Source organism: Bubalus kerabau, chromosome 1 (assembly GCF_029407905.1).
Source record: "Bubalus kerabau isolate K-KA32 ecotype Philippines breed swamp buffalo chromosome 1, PCC_UOA_SB_1v2, whole genome shotgun sequence".
Lineage (NCBI taxonomy): Eukaryota > Metazoa > Chordata > Mammalia > Artiodactyla > Bovidae > Bubalus > Bubalus kerabau.
The window spans coordinates 158358120-158372098 of NC_073624.1; the positions used below are offsets into that span (position 1 = coordinate 158358120).

General features: G+C 43.7%; 1 long non-coding RNA gene across 5 annotated transcripts in view; it reads left to right on the forward strand.

Annotated features, from left to right (window-relative positions):
* Nucleotides 1-1810: 1810 nt before the first annotated feature.
* The window catches only part of LOC129621276 (uncharacterized), an 81852-nt gene continuing 69683 nt past the window's right edge, over nucleotides 1811-13979 (forward strand). For 2 of the 5 annotated variants that reach the window (XR_008699174.1, XR_008699175.1), the window contains exons 1-2: nucleotides 1811-3692; nucleotides 13775-13863. This is a non-coding gene — a long non-coding RNA (uncharacterized LOC129621276). The remainder of the gene's footprint in view (nucleotides 3693-13774; nucleotides 13864-13979) is intronic. The other 3 variants (XR_008699173.1, XR_008699177.1, XR_008699171.1) reach the window with 2 other exon arrangements.

Consider the following 13979-nt stretch of genomic DNA (forward strand, 5'->3'; position numbering starts at 1 on the left):
GGGTCCCTAGGAGTCGGACACGACTGAGCGACTTCACTTTCAGTTTTCACTTTCATGCATTGGAGAAGGAAATGGCAACCCACTCCAGTGTTCTTTCCTGGAGAATCCCAGGGACGGGGGAGCCTGGTGGGCTGCCGTCTCTGGGGTCGCACAGAGTCGGACATGACTAAAGTGACTTAGCAGCAGACAAGGAATTAGGAGAGTTTACCAAGCTGAGGGAACTGGACTTGAATCTAGCCAGGCTGGCCTCTTGCTGGATATGCCAAAGATTCTTACTAAGCCCAAAGGAGGGGCCAGCCACTGAGAGCAGGGCTCCAAGGCACAGCCAGTCGCACTGCAGTCTATATTGGAATTGTGCTGCAGGTGGCGCCCTTTACATAAAATACTTCTGCAGTGGGGAGACCTCAAGTTGTAGTACTGGCAGCCCTGTACATTTTTGCACACTGGATATTTATCTTTTAATATTTTGACAGGTTGATGATGAAAAAGATTACCTTGTTATTTTTATTTACATGTAATTTTTTATGAGTGAAGTTGAGTTTTATTTGCCTATTCAAATACTTTTTTTGCCTATTTTCCCTCTTTCCTTTATGTATTCTGATTATTAATCTGATATATGAATATCAGCAAGATCAAACCAGTCAATCCTAAAGGAAATCACCCTGAATATTCAATGGAAGGACTGATGCCGAAGATGAAGCTCCAGTACTTTGGCCACCTGATGTGAAGAGCCGACTCATTGGGAAAGACCCTGATGCTGGGAAAGACTGAGGACAAGAGGAGAAGGGGGCGGCAGAGGATGAGATGGTTGGATGGCATCATTGACCCAGTGAAAACCATATATTTTCAGAGAAGATATATTTGATTAGATCAGAAAACTGCAGATCCCAAGTTGGAAGGCAGGTGGACCAGATTCTAAAATTCATGCTCTGAAGCATCATCAGGCCCCAGGTGAGTAACTAGGTACTGAGGAAATCTGGAGGGAGGTGGAGGTAGAAGAGGGCAAATTGGGTCTTAGGAGGCTCAGAGTGGCAAGTTCTTAAGTTAAGGAAAGACAACCCATAACTGCCTGCGTAGTTAAAGTGCTGTAATGTGTGAAGTCATCCTTTCCTCTCATGCTTCTGCTCTGGCAGGTACCACCAAGATCCACAGTTGAACCCTCACTTGGAGTATGATGCTTGGAGAAGTCAGGGGGTGGCCTAAGGTCACACAGAAATGTGGAGACTTGCTCCCAGGATACCCATTGGCAATGCTGCAGGATGTGTGTGGCCTCCCACGCTGGCCTGTTGTGGCGCTAAAAGGGGGTAGGGGGCATCTGGCAGGGCTTGCTCCCCCGGCCCACACCCAAAGGCAAGGGGCCAAGGCAAACGGTTAGTGGGAGCTGGCCATCTCTCTGGAGGTGGAGCGGAGGAGAGGGACTGCCAAGCTGGAAGGGGCTCAGTGGCTGGGAGGGTCAGAGTCCACAAAAGCCTCCTTGTCTTCTTGTCTCTGGGCAGACAAGACTGGTTCCAGAAAGGTCTTAGCCCCGCAGGGGCCAGGCCAACCCCCCTCCACACACTTGGAGTAGGGCTGCTAGCCCATGGCCACACAAGTTACAGGCGGAGAGAATGAACCAGTGGAGTGTGGGTATAGATGCCTCAGACATTACTTTGCCAACAAAGGTCCATCTAGTCAAGGCTATGGTTTTTCCTGTGGTCATGTATGGATGTGAGAGTTGGACTGTGAAGAAGGCTGAGCACCGAAGAATTGATATTTTTGAACTGTGGTGTTGGAGAAGACTCTTGCAAGTCCCTTGGACTGCAAGGAGATCCAACCAGTCCATTCTGAAGGAGATCAGCCCTGGGATTTCTTTGGAAGGAATGATACTAAAGCTGAAACTCCAGTACTTTGGCCACCTCATGTGAAGAGCTGAGTCACTGGAAAAGAGTTTGATGCTGGGAGGGATTGGGGGCAGGAGGAGAAGGGGACAACAGAGGATGAGATGGCTGGATGGCATCACTGACTCAATGGATGTGAGTCTGAGTGAATTCCAGGCATTGGTGATTGACGGGGGGCCTGGCATGCTGCGATTCATGGGGTCACCAAGAGTCGGACACGACTGAGTGACTGAACTGAACTGTAGAGGATAGAAGGTGCAAGGGACCTAACAAGGTGAGATTTCAGAAGTCTTTTGTGTTTTTTTTTTTTGTTTAAAACTCTATCCCCTTTCTGGCAAGCAGTCCCAAATCCTCCCAGGTAGGGGAAGATGTAGGAAGGTAGGGAAATCTGCTGTGTACGGCCTAATGTTAACCAGTATCCCGTCAGTAATTGTCATCCTAGATGCCGACATTCACTGATGCTGACATTTGTTGATTCCGACTTTATGTCAAGTACCGTTCCAAGCACTGTGCTCTTGTTTCTCAGGTCATCCTGGCTGGAACTGTATGAGCAGCATTCTGTGGTTATCCAGAGGTTGGTAAGGGCAGTTTCCCACCCAGTGTTTTTTGAAGTGTGATGAATCCACATTTAAAAGTGGAGGAAACCAGCTTGAAGGTATCCTACCTGCTTAGTTTTGAAATATTTTTTACACAGATTCACATTGCTCAGCATCAATTCAGTCCATTGTCAAAGCCATAGACATTTCCCAACAATGTGTTCATTTATGACTCCGGGGTCCTGTGGACTTGGCGGGTAGGGAGTCGTCTGGCATTTCCCCTAGCTCTGTGAGAACCTTATCAGTGTTCTCTGGGGGCGATGATCTCATTTTGCTCAAGGCTGGCGCTGGGATAAAATATAAACTAAGGACACTCTGTGTAGTGATGTGGGTTCTTGGACACTTTAATCAGCAGAAAGTGATAAGAGGCCAGATGAGAAATGCAGGCAAAGCTTCACTTGGACTCGGACTTGTGCTGCAGCAGGAAGTGAAAACAAGTAACAGGTGTCCTTGCTTGCTCCCTGAGGGAGGGGGAGCTGGTCCTTTAAATGGAAGGGGAGGGGCGGATCGCAAGTTGAATTAGAAGCGTGGCTTGGGTGCTGTGCCCACCCCCTTGGTGGTGCTGCAGGCAGGGCTCATGCACAGTATCCTGCTTTTGTTTCTGACACCTCCTAAAAGGCTGTTGGGTTTATAGTCTTTTTGTATCTTGTTTTTGATTCGTCCCAACCACAAGATGCAGTCATTTTCATAGTTTTATTTGTATTCCACTGCTCCAGGAGACAGTTGTCCAGGTGCAAACACCGCAATAAAGGTCCAAGGTCAAGTCAGTTGGCTGACTATTCAAAGCATTTTGGAGTTAGAATCCATCAAAAGAGCAGTTCAGCCACTGACTCTGCCCTTACTGGTTGCGTAGCCTTAGGTTAGTCGCAACAGCCTCACCAGCAAAGAGGGAGTAACAGTAAGAAATGAGAATTCCCTCGCCTGCTTCTGAGAAGCTTTCCTGGGCTGGTCACTGTAGTTTCCTCACCTTATTTGTCTGCAGGTTGGGAGTTTGCTGAGGGTGGAAAAGGTGTGGGCAATGCACAGGCTGGCAGAGGCCCTCAGATGAACTTCAGGGTTTTCAGGTGTTACCAAGCCTGAGCTCGAACAGCTCGCAGCAGGGCAGGCCAAGCCAGTAAATTGAGAGTAGAGTTGTTGGGGCAAGGAATATTGACTGTATTTGGGAAGCTGCAGGCTGAGAAGATGGTGGATTAGTTTCCCAAAGAGCCATCTTGCCCAGGTTTGGATGCTAGTTTCTTTTATGGAACAAAGAGGGGGAGGCCAGGGTGTCAAGTGAAAAAGGAGATAAATTGTTGCAAAATATTCGCCAGATATTTTCTGGCCAATGTGTTAATTTCTACTTTCCTGAAGCCATTCACAGATGGGCCTGGTCAGGATGTTTCCTGTGAGTTTAAACAAAAATATTTTAGCTTAGTGTTCAGGCATGTGAGGCAGGGTTCTCAGAGATGGGCTATTATGTATACTTTAAGATGGTGGTCCTGAACCTTTTTGGCATTAGGGACCAGTTTCGTGGAAGACAGTTTTTCCATGGACATTGGTGGTGGGGGGTGGGGGGAGATGCTTGGGGCAGACCGAAATGTGAGCAATGAATGGGGTGATTCAGGCAGTAACTTGAGCCAGCAATGGGGATCAGTGGGGAGCAGCAGACGCTTGGCTAATTCGCCTGCCCCTTAGCTCCTGCCATGCAGCCCAGTTCTTTTTTTTTTTTTTTTAATTGGAGGCTAATTACTTTACAATATTGTATTGGTTCTGCCACACATCAACATGAATCCGCCATGGGTGTACACGTGTTCCCCATCCTGAACCCCCCTTCCACCTCCCTCCCCGTACCATCCCTCTGGGTCATCCCAGTGCACCAGCCACAAGGATCCTGTATCAAACCTGGACTGGCGATTCTTTTCTTATATGATATTATACATGTTTCCATGCCATTCCCCCAAATTATCCCACCCTCGCCCTCTCCCACAGAGTCCAAAAGACTGTTCTATACATCTGTGTCTCTTTTGCTGTCTCGCATACAGGGTTATCATTACCATCTTTCTAAATTCCATATATATGTGTTAGTATACTGTATTGGTGTTTTTCTTTCTGGCTTACTTCACTCTGTATAATAGGCTCCAGTTTCATCCACCTCATTAGAACTGATTCAAATGTATTCTTTTTAATGGCTGAGTAATATTCCATTGTGTATATGTACTACTGCTTTCTTACTCACTCATCTGCTGATGGACATCTAGGTTGCTTCCATGTCCTGGCTATTATAAACAGTGCTGCGATGAACATTGGGGTACATGTGTCTCTTTCAATTCTGGTTTCCTTGGTGTGTATGCCCAGCAGTGGGATTGCTGGGTCATAAGGCAGTTCTATTTCCAGTTTTTAAAGGAATCTCCACACTGTTCTCCATAGTGGCTGTACTAGTTTGCATTCCCACCAACAGTGTAAGAGGGTTCCCTTTTCTCCACACCCTCTCCAGCATTTATTGCTTGTAGACTTTTGGATAGCAGCCATTCTGACTGGTGTGAAATGGTACCTCATTGTGGTTTTGATTTGCATTTCTCTGATAATGAGTGATGTTGAGCATCTTCTCATGTGTTTGTTAGCCATCGTATGTCTTCTTTGGAGAAATGTCTGTTTAGTTCTTTGGCCCATTTTTTGATTGGGTCATTTATTTTTCTGGAATTGAGCTGCAGGAGTTGCTTGTATATTTTTAAGATTAGTCTTTGTCAGTTGCTTCATTTGCTATTTTCTCCCTTTCTGAAGGCTGTCTTTTCACCTTGCTTATAGTTTCCTTTGTTGTGCAGAAGCTTTTAATTTTAATTAGGTCCCATTTGTTTATTTTTGCTTTTATTTCCAATATTCTGGGAGGTGGGTCATAGAGGATCCTGCTGTGATTTATGTTGGAGAGTGTTTTCCCTATGTTCTCCTCTAAGAGTTTTATAGTTTCTGGTCTTACATTTACATCTTTAATCCAGGTTGAGTTTATTTTTGTGTATGGTGTTAGAAAGTGTTCTAGATTCATTTGTTTACAAGTGGTTGACCAGTTTTCCCAGCTGCTGCTGCTGAGTCACTTCAGTAGTGTCTGACTCTGTGTGACCCCATAGACGGCAGCCCACCAGGATGCCCCATCCCTGGGATTCTCCAGGCAAGAACACTGGAGTCGGTTGCCATTTCCTTCTCCAATGGATGAAAGTGAAAAGTGAAAGTGAAGTCGCTCAGTCATGTCCAACCCTCAGCAACCCCATGGACTGCAGCCTTCCAGGCTCCTCCATCCATGGGATTTTCCAGGCAAGAGTACTGGAGTGGGGTGCCATTGCCTTCTCCGAGTTTTCCCAGCACCACTTGTTAAAGAGATTGTCTTTTCTCCATTGTGTATTCTTGCCTCCTTTGTCAAAGATAAGGTGTCCATAGGTGTGTGGATTTATCTCTGGGCTTTTTATTTTGTTCCATTGATCTATATTTCTGTCTTTGTTCCAGTACCATACTGTCTTGATGACTGTGGCTTTGTAGTAGAGCCTGAAGTCAGGCAGGTTGATTCCTCCAGTTCCATTCTTCTTTCTCAATATTGCTTTGGCTATTTGAGGTTTTTTGTATTTCCATACAAATTGTGAAATTATTTGTTCTAGCTCTGTGAAAAATACCGTTGGTAGCTTGATAGGGATTGCATTGAATCTATAGATTGCTTTGGGTAGTATACTTATTTTCACTGTATTGATTCTTCCAATCCATGATGCAGCCCTGTTCTTAACAGGGGTTGGGGACCCCTACTTTAAGGTATAGACAACATCCCTTTAGTGATTAACTTGTAGAAAAAGCAATGGAATACAGAGGTAAAAGTAAAAGAAACAAATCCAATATGGAGTCAGATTCGCTCTTCCCTATTACACAGGGAGTCAGGAAAATCAACTGCAGACCAAGCAAGGGCTGACTCTGACCACTCTGACCAAGCAGCTGACTCTGCTTCCTGAAGTAGGTGCAGAGTTTAAGGCCTCATCAAGGAGGTCTTTGAAGATGAGTAGGGTTCTTCTTTTCTCTTTCTTTTTAACTGGACAATTGCTATACAGCATTGTGTTTCTGCTGTACCACAAAGTGAATCAGCTATATGTATACATATATTCCCTCACTTCTAAACCTCCCTCCCCCACTCCACCCCCCAAATAAGGTTTTTCTAAGCAGTATGTATTATGTGCCATGGAAATTGGTGGGGTGTAGATAGGTGACAGGAGGAGAGGAGCCATAAATCTGGGGAATGTTTCGCCAGGTTATTGAGGGCCTTGAATGCCACTCTAGGAGAGTCACCCTTTATGCTGTAGGCAGAGGTGCTGGCAGGGATTTTGGCTGAAGGATGACTCAGTCATGCCAACCCCCTTCTTTTTTAAAAATCTTTTTCTTTTGAAATAAGTGTAAACTTACAAAAATTATACAGTGAGTTCTCGAATATTCATCACCAGCTTCCCCAAATATTAACATCTTACAAACTACAGTAGAATTATCAAAGTCAGGAAGTTAACATTAACACAATACTATTAAATAAGCTATTGGGGCAGTCAGAGCACAGGTTGGAAAAGAATTTCCAGAGACAGAGTGTTTCAGAAGGGAATGAGTTTATTAAGAACAAAGAGCTGAGATAATATGGGCACTGTGAGCACAGCGGGCTGACCTCCTGACAGACCAGGGAGAATTGACAGTTTTTGTGGGTTAATAGCTAATGTTTATAGCCTCAATGGCACCCCACTCCAGTACTCTTGCCTGGAAAATCCCATGGATGGAGGAGCCTGGTAGGTTGCAGTCCATGGGGTCGCTAAGAGTCAGACACGACTGAGCGACTTCACTTTCACTTTTCACTTTCATGCATTGGAGGAGGAAATGGCAACCCACTCCAGAGTTCTTGCCTGGAGAATCCCAGGGACTCCCAGGGGGAGCCTGGTGGGCTGTCATCTCTGGGGTCACACAGAGTCGGACATGACTGAAGCGACTTAGCAGCAGCATAGCCCCAAAGAAAATTCCAGCTGGAAAGTTGGTGTTAGGTGATTGGTTGGGGTGCTATAGAGTTGGTAGCACATATAGAGTGTTTACTGGAGTGGGCATCTTTGCCTAATTGAGAGTCAGGAAGCCTGTTAGTGATGATCAGGGACTTTTGGCAATGGTTACAAAGGACTCAGCTTCGGAGGTGACCTTGATTCTGGACTCCACTTCTGTGGCCTTGGTGCAAGGCCTCACACCTGTGGCCTGGTGGGGTGGGATGCAACATAAGCTACAGACTTTATTCAGATGTTGCTGGTTGTCTCACTAATGTTCTTTTTCTGGCACAGGATGCAATCCAGGATCCCACATTGACTCAGTTGTCATATCTCTTTGCTGCTGCTGCTGCTAAGTTGCTTCAGTCGTGTCCGACTCTGTGCGACCCTATAGATGGCAGCCTACCAGGCTCCGCCATCCCTGGGATTCTTCAGGCAAGAACACTGGAGTGGGTTGCCATTTCCTTCTACAAAGGGCTCCTTTAATTTAGAACAACAGCTCCTCAGTCTTTTTTCTTTTAAATCTCTCATAACTTTGACAGTTTTTAAGAGTTTTGGCTAGTTATTTTTGTCCTTCATAACCTTGATACTTATGAAGAATATTGGCTAATTAATCTTTAGAATGTCCCTCAACTTGAGTTTTTCATGAAGACTTTGAGGTCACACATTTTAGGTGAGAATCTCATACGAGTGATGCTGTGTTGGGCTTCCCTTGTGCCTCAGCTGGTAAAGAATCTGCCTGCAATGCAGGAGACCCTGGTTTGATTCCTGGGTCAGGCGTTCTGCTGGAGAAGGGATAGGCTACCCACTCCAGCATTCTTGGGCTTCCCTTGTGGCTCAACTGGTAAAGAATCTGTCTGCAATGTGGGAGACCTGGGTTCGATCCCTTGGTTGGGAGGATCCCCTGGAGAAGGGAAAGGCTACCCACTCCAGTATTCTGGCCTGGAGAATTCCATGGAATGTATAGTCCATGGGGTCACAAAGAGTCGGACACGACTGAGTGACTTTCATTTTCTTTCTATCACATCAGAAGTCACATGGGATATTGCTCTGTCTCATTACTGGTGATGTTAACTTTGAAAGATGATATGGTAAAGGTGATGTCTGCCAGGTTCCTCCATTGCAAAATTTCTGCTTTCCCTTTTGTAATAAATGAGTATCTTGTGGGGCAGTCACTATTATACCCATCCTCAACCTGGTGGAGGGAGCCTTTCTCCCAGTCCCTCTGGGCTGAGGATTATCTTTTCAGGCTCTGATGGGCCTAAAACTGACCTATCTCCTCAAATTTGGTTCTACTTATGGATCTCCGTTTACATGATATAAGCCTCATAGATGGTTGGTGGGAATGTAAATTTGTACAGCTTTCGTGGAGGCCCATTTTCCAGTTTCCACAAAAATTTTAAATGTGTATACTCTTTAACTTTACAATTTCACTTAGATAATGAAACACATGTACACAGAAGGCATATGGTGTACTAAGGAGAAGTTAAAGTTAACAAATTTCCCTTTTCTCCATTTTTGATGATAGCCTTTCTGACACGTGGGCTTCCCTGATAGCTCACATGGTAAAGAATCCACCTGCAATGCTGGAGACCCCGGTTCGATTCCTGGGTCAAGAAGAGCCTCTGGAGAAGGGATAGGCTACCCACTCCAGTATTCTTGGACTTCCCTTGTGGCTCACCTGGTAAAGAATCCGCCTGCAACGTGGGAGTCTTGGGTTCAATTCCTGGGTTTGGAAGATCTCCTGGAGAAGGGAAAGGCTACCCACTCCAGTGTTCTGGCCTGGAGAATTCCATCGACTATACAGTCCATGGGGTTGCAAAGAGTTGGAGACGACTAAGTGACTTTCACTCATTCTGACATGTGTGGGATGGTATCTCAATGTGGTTTGATTTGCATTTCTCTTGGACTTCCCTGCTGATCCAGTGGTTTAGACTCCACACTTCCATTGTAGGGGGCATAGTTTTGATCCTTGGTCACAGAAGTTAGCATGGTACATGCATGTGCACTAAGTTGCTTCAGTCATGAGGTGTGTTCACTCTTTGCAATCATATGGACTGTAGCCCACCAGGCTCCTCTGTCCATGGGATTCTCCAGCTAAGAACACTGGAGTGGGTTGCTGTGCCCTCCTCCAGGGGATCTTCCTGACCCAGGGATCTAATCCATATCTCCTGCAGCTCCTGCATTGCAGGTGGATCTTTACCACATGGTGCAGCATTCCCCACCCCCCAACAATTTGATTTACATTTCCCTGATGATTAATAATGTTAAACATCTTTTCATGTGTCTATTGACTGTCTGTATGTCTTCTTTGGAAAAATGTCTGTCTAGATATGCCCATTTTAAAATCAGATTGTTTGTTTGTATGAGTTGAGTTGTATGAGTTCTTTATATATTTTGGATATTAGCATCTTATCAGGGACCTTCTTGGTGGCACAGTGGATAGGAATCTGCCTGCCAGTGCAGGAGACACAGGTTCAATCCCTGGTCTGGGAAGATTCCACATGTGGTGGAGCAACGAAGCCCATGAACCACAGCTGCTGAGCCTGTGCTCTAGAACCTGTGAGCCACAACTACTGTGCCGCATGCTGCAACTACCGAAGCCCATGCACCTGTAGCCTGTGCTCTGCAACAAGAAAAGCCACCACAATGAGAAACCTGAGTACCACAACAAAGAATAGCCCCACTTGCCAAACTAGAGAAAGTCTGCCTAAAGCAGTGAAGACCCAGTGCAGCCAAAACTAAATCAATAATAATTTTTTAAAAAGGCATTGTATACACACACACAAATAAAAAAAAAAAAATATATATATATATATATATATATATATATATATATATCTCAGATATATCATTTGCAAATATCTACTCCCAGTTGGTATGGGCTTCCCTGGTGGCTCAGACAGTAAAGAATCCACTTGCAATTCAGGAGACCTGGGTTCAATCCCTGGGTTGGGAAGATCCCCTGGAGGAGGTCATGGCAACCCACTCCAGTATTCTTGCCTGGAGAATCCCCATGGCCAGAGGAGCCTGGCAGGCTACAGTCCATGGGGTCACAAAGAGTTGGACATGACTGAGAGACTAAGCACTGCACAGTTGGTAGATGGCCTTTTCCTTCACTGTGCAAAACCTTTTTAGTTTGATATAGTCCCATTTGTTTATTTTTGCTTATTTTGCCTGAGACATATTGAAAAATGATATTACCAATACGGATGTCAAAGAGCTTATTGCCTGTTTTCTTCTACAAGTTTTATAGTTTTAGGTCTTACATTTAATTCTTTAATCCACTTTGAATTCATTTTTGTGCATAGTTTGAGAGAGTAGTCCAGTTTGATTCTTTTGCATGTGGCTGTTCGGTTTTCCTAACATCATATTAATGAGGTTTTCTTCCCCCATTATATATTCTTGCCTCCTTCAGCATAGATTGTTTGGATTAGTTTCTAGGCTCTATTCAGTTCCCTTGATCTGTGTGTTTGTTTTTGTTCCAGTACCACACTGTTTTGATTACTATAGCTTTGTAGTATAATTTGAAATCATGGAGCATATTACCTTCAGCTTTGTTCTTCTTTCTCAAGGTTATTTTGGCTATTCAGGGTCTTCTGTGCTTCTGTACAAATTTTAGATTTGTTCTAGTTTTGTGAAAAATGTTCTTGGCATTTTGATAAGGATTGCATTGAATCTGTAGCCACTATGGAAAACAGTATAGAGATTCCTCAAAATATTAAAAATATAATTACCATATGATCCAGCAATTCCACTCCTGGGTAGTTATCCAAAGAAAACAAAAACATATCTATCCCTGCATTCATTACAGCATTATTTACAATGGCCAAGATATGAAAGCAACCTAATTCTAAATGAAAGTCACTCAGTCATGTCTGACTCTTTGTGACCACATGGACTATACAGTCCATGGAATTCTCCAGGCCAGAATACTGGAGTGGGTAGCTGTTCCCTTCTCCAGGGGATCTTCCCAACTCAGGGATCGAACCCAAGTCTCCTACATTGCAGGCGATTCTTTACCAGCTGAGCCATGAGGGGAGCCCAGAAAGCAACCTTAGTGTCCACTAATAGATGATGATGTGTGTATGTTTGTATTCCAACAAAATGGAATATTAGTCATAATAAGAATGAAATCTTACCATTTGTGACAACATAGTCCACCTGGATGGTATTATGCTTTGTGAAAGAAGTTAGAGAAAGACAAATACTGTATAATTTCACATATATGTGGAATCTAAAAACAAATGAACAAACATAGCAAAACAGAAGCAGAATTATAGAAACAGAGAGCAAAAAGATGGTTACCAGAGGGGATGGAGGTTGGGAGAGGAAAAAAGTAGGTGAGAGAGATTAAGTACAAACTTCCAGTTGGAAAATAAATGAGTGACAGATATGAAATGAATAGAGTAGGGAATTAGAGTCAATTAGGTAATATCTTTGCATGGTGACAGATGACAACTAGTCTTATCATGGTGATCATTTTGAAATGTATAGACACATCAAATCACTGAGTAACAGGAGCTAAGACAGTGTAGATCAATGATACTTTGAAAAATCCAAATCACATAAACTCATAAAAAAAGAGATCAGATGTGTGGGTGGTCAGATGGGGAACTGGATGAAGGCCGTCAAAATGCACAAACTCCCAATTATAAGATAAATAAGTAATAAGGTTGTAAGGTACAAAATGATAAATATAGTTAACACATTAACACTGCTGTATGTTATATATTGTATGAAAGTTGTTCAGAGGGTAAATTCTATGAGTTCTCATTAAGGAAGAATTTTTCTCTATTAATTTTGAATCTATATGAGATTATGGATGTTCACTAAACTTATTGCAATCATCATTTCATGATGTATATATAAGTTAAATCATTATGCTGGGCACCTTAAACTTACACAGTGCTGTATGTCAGTAAATCTGTAAGTAAATAAATTAAATGGATTCTATGTATGCCAGCATGGAATTACCTGCAAGATTTACTGTTGAATAAAGAAAGCAAGTTGCAGAAAAATGTGCACAATACAATCCCATCACGAACCAAAGTACATCTGTGAATCTGTATGCATGTATATTATACACTGTTTTATACATGTCTCTCTCTATATAACTGATATTTAGAAAAAATGCTCAGTCAGCTGCTAAAGGTGCAATCACTGTTACACACAGGAATTAGGACGACAGTGAGGGTACTGATTAACTGGCAACTTTGTGTTAGACATTTCTCATTGTTGAATGATCTGATGTGTCACAGCAAGCGTGGGATATCTTTGGAATGGCAGTAACAACTCCTGTTGCAGCCCCATTCCTCCTTGTCCAGGAAAGGAAACTGAGGCCCAGAGAAAGGGCCTTGCCCAAGTCTAGCTGGGAGGTTAGCAGAGCGGTGAGAAGTAGATGAGAAAGCAAGGCTGGAGGGACCAGAAGTGAGTAGACGACAGCCAGTTGGGGAGACCATGTAGAAAATGTACTGTTAAGGGAGAAAAGGGGCTGGGCTCTGCCTCCGCAAACTCTGAAAGCTCTGTGGTCCTTGAGAAAGTGGAGAGCAGAGTTCTGCGCCCCAGCACAGGACACAGATCCTGAGTATGGTGGAGGTGGCCACAATGCTGACTGAGGAAATGCTGCTGAGGACAGTCTAACTGCAGCTGAGGGTGAAGAGACACAGGGAGTGAGTGCCAGAGAGCAGGCTGGAACAGCCCAGGACCCACTGATTCCACCTTCATTGCCCTTATTTTATGAATGGGGCTGAGAACAGATAAGAAACCTACCCAAGGTCACACTGGACTCCAAAGCCCGTTCCTCACTGTGGATGTGCCTCTGGATATGAAAAGTGCATTTTACTAAGAGTTGATCCCCAAACTAGCGTGTGACACTTACCTACACTTACCTAGGCCTTGAACATCCTTTAAAAAAATCACACTTAAATTGAGAATTTTTGCAACCAAAATTTGAACATCACTGAACTTGACCAAGAAGGAACAAAAACAGAACAGAAACGAAAAAAGAGGAAGGAAGAGAAAAAATAAGGTATATACACGTGTTGATATTTTATCTCTGGAATAATTCTGCTTTAACTCTGTTCCCTAGGACCAACGAATAGATGAGTGGAGAATTCTAAACTGTTCCAACCAGTCTGCAAATTTTATTCTTTGTAAATCTAAAATATATTGAAATTTTTGTGTGTTGTGCTGAAGCTTAAATGGGGTGCTAAAGTTTCATGTTTCTGACTGAGATATAAATTTAGTTTGAAAACAGATGTTCCAATGATTGGTTTCTCCTAAGGGTGACTACTTGAACCTGAATTTCCAGTTTGCCCTGATAAAGAAGAGAGGATCCTGGAGGGAATTCTTGGGCTGATGGCCTGGACAAAGGTTAGTAGGTGGGAATATGTACTTTTGGGTCAATATTAGTGAAGAAATTTGCTTGAAGGGGCAGAAATACTGATTCAGGATCGATAAGAGGTAAATTCCATTGTGTGGGGCAAGGT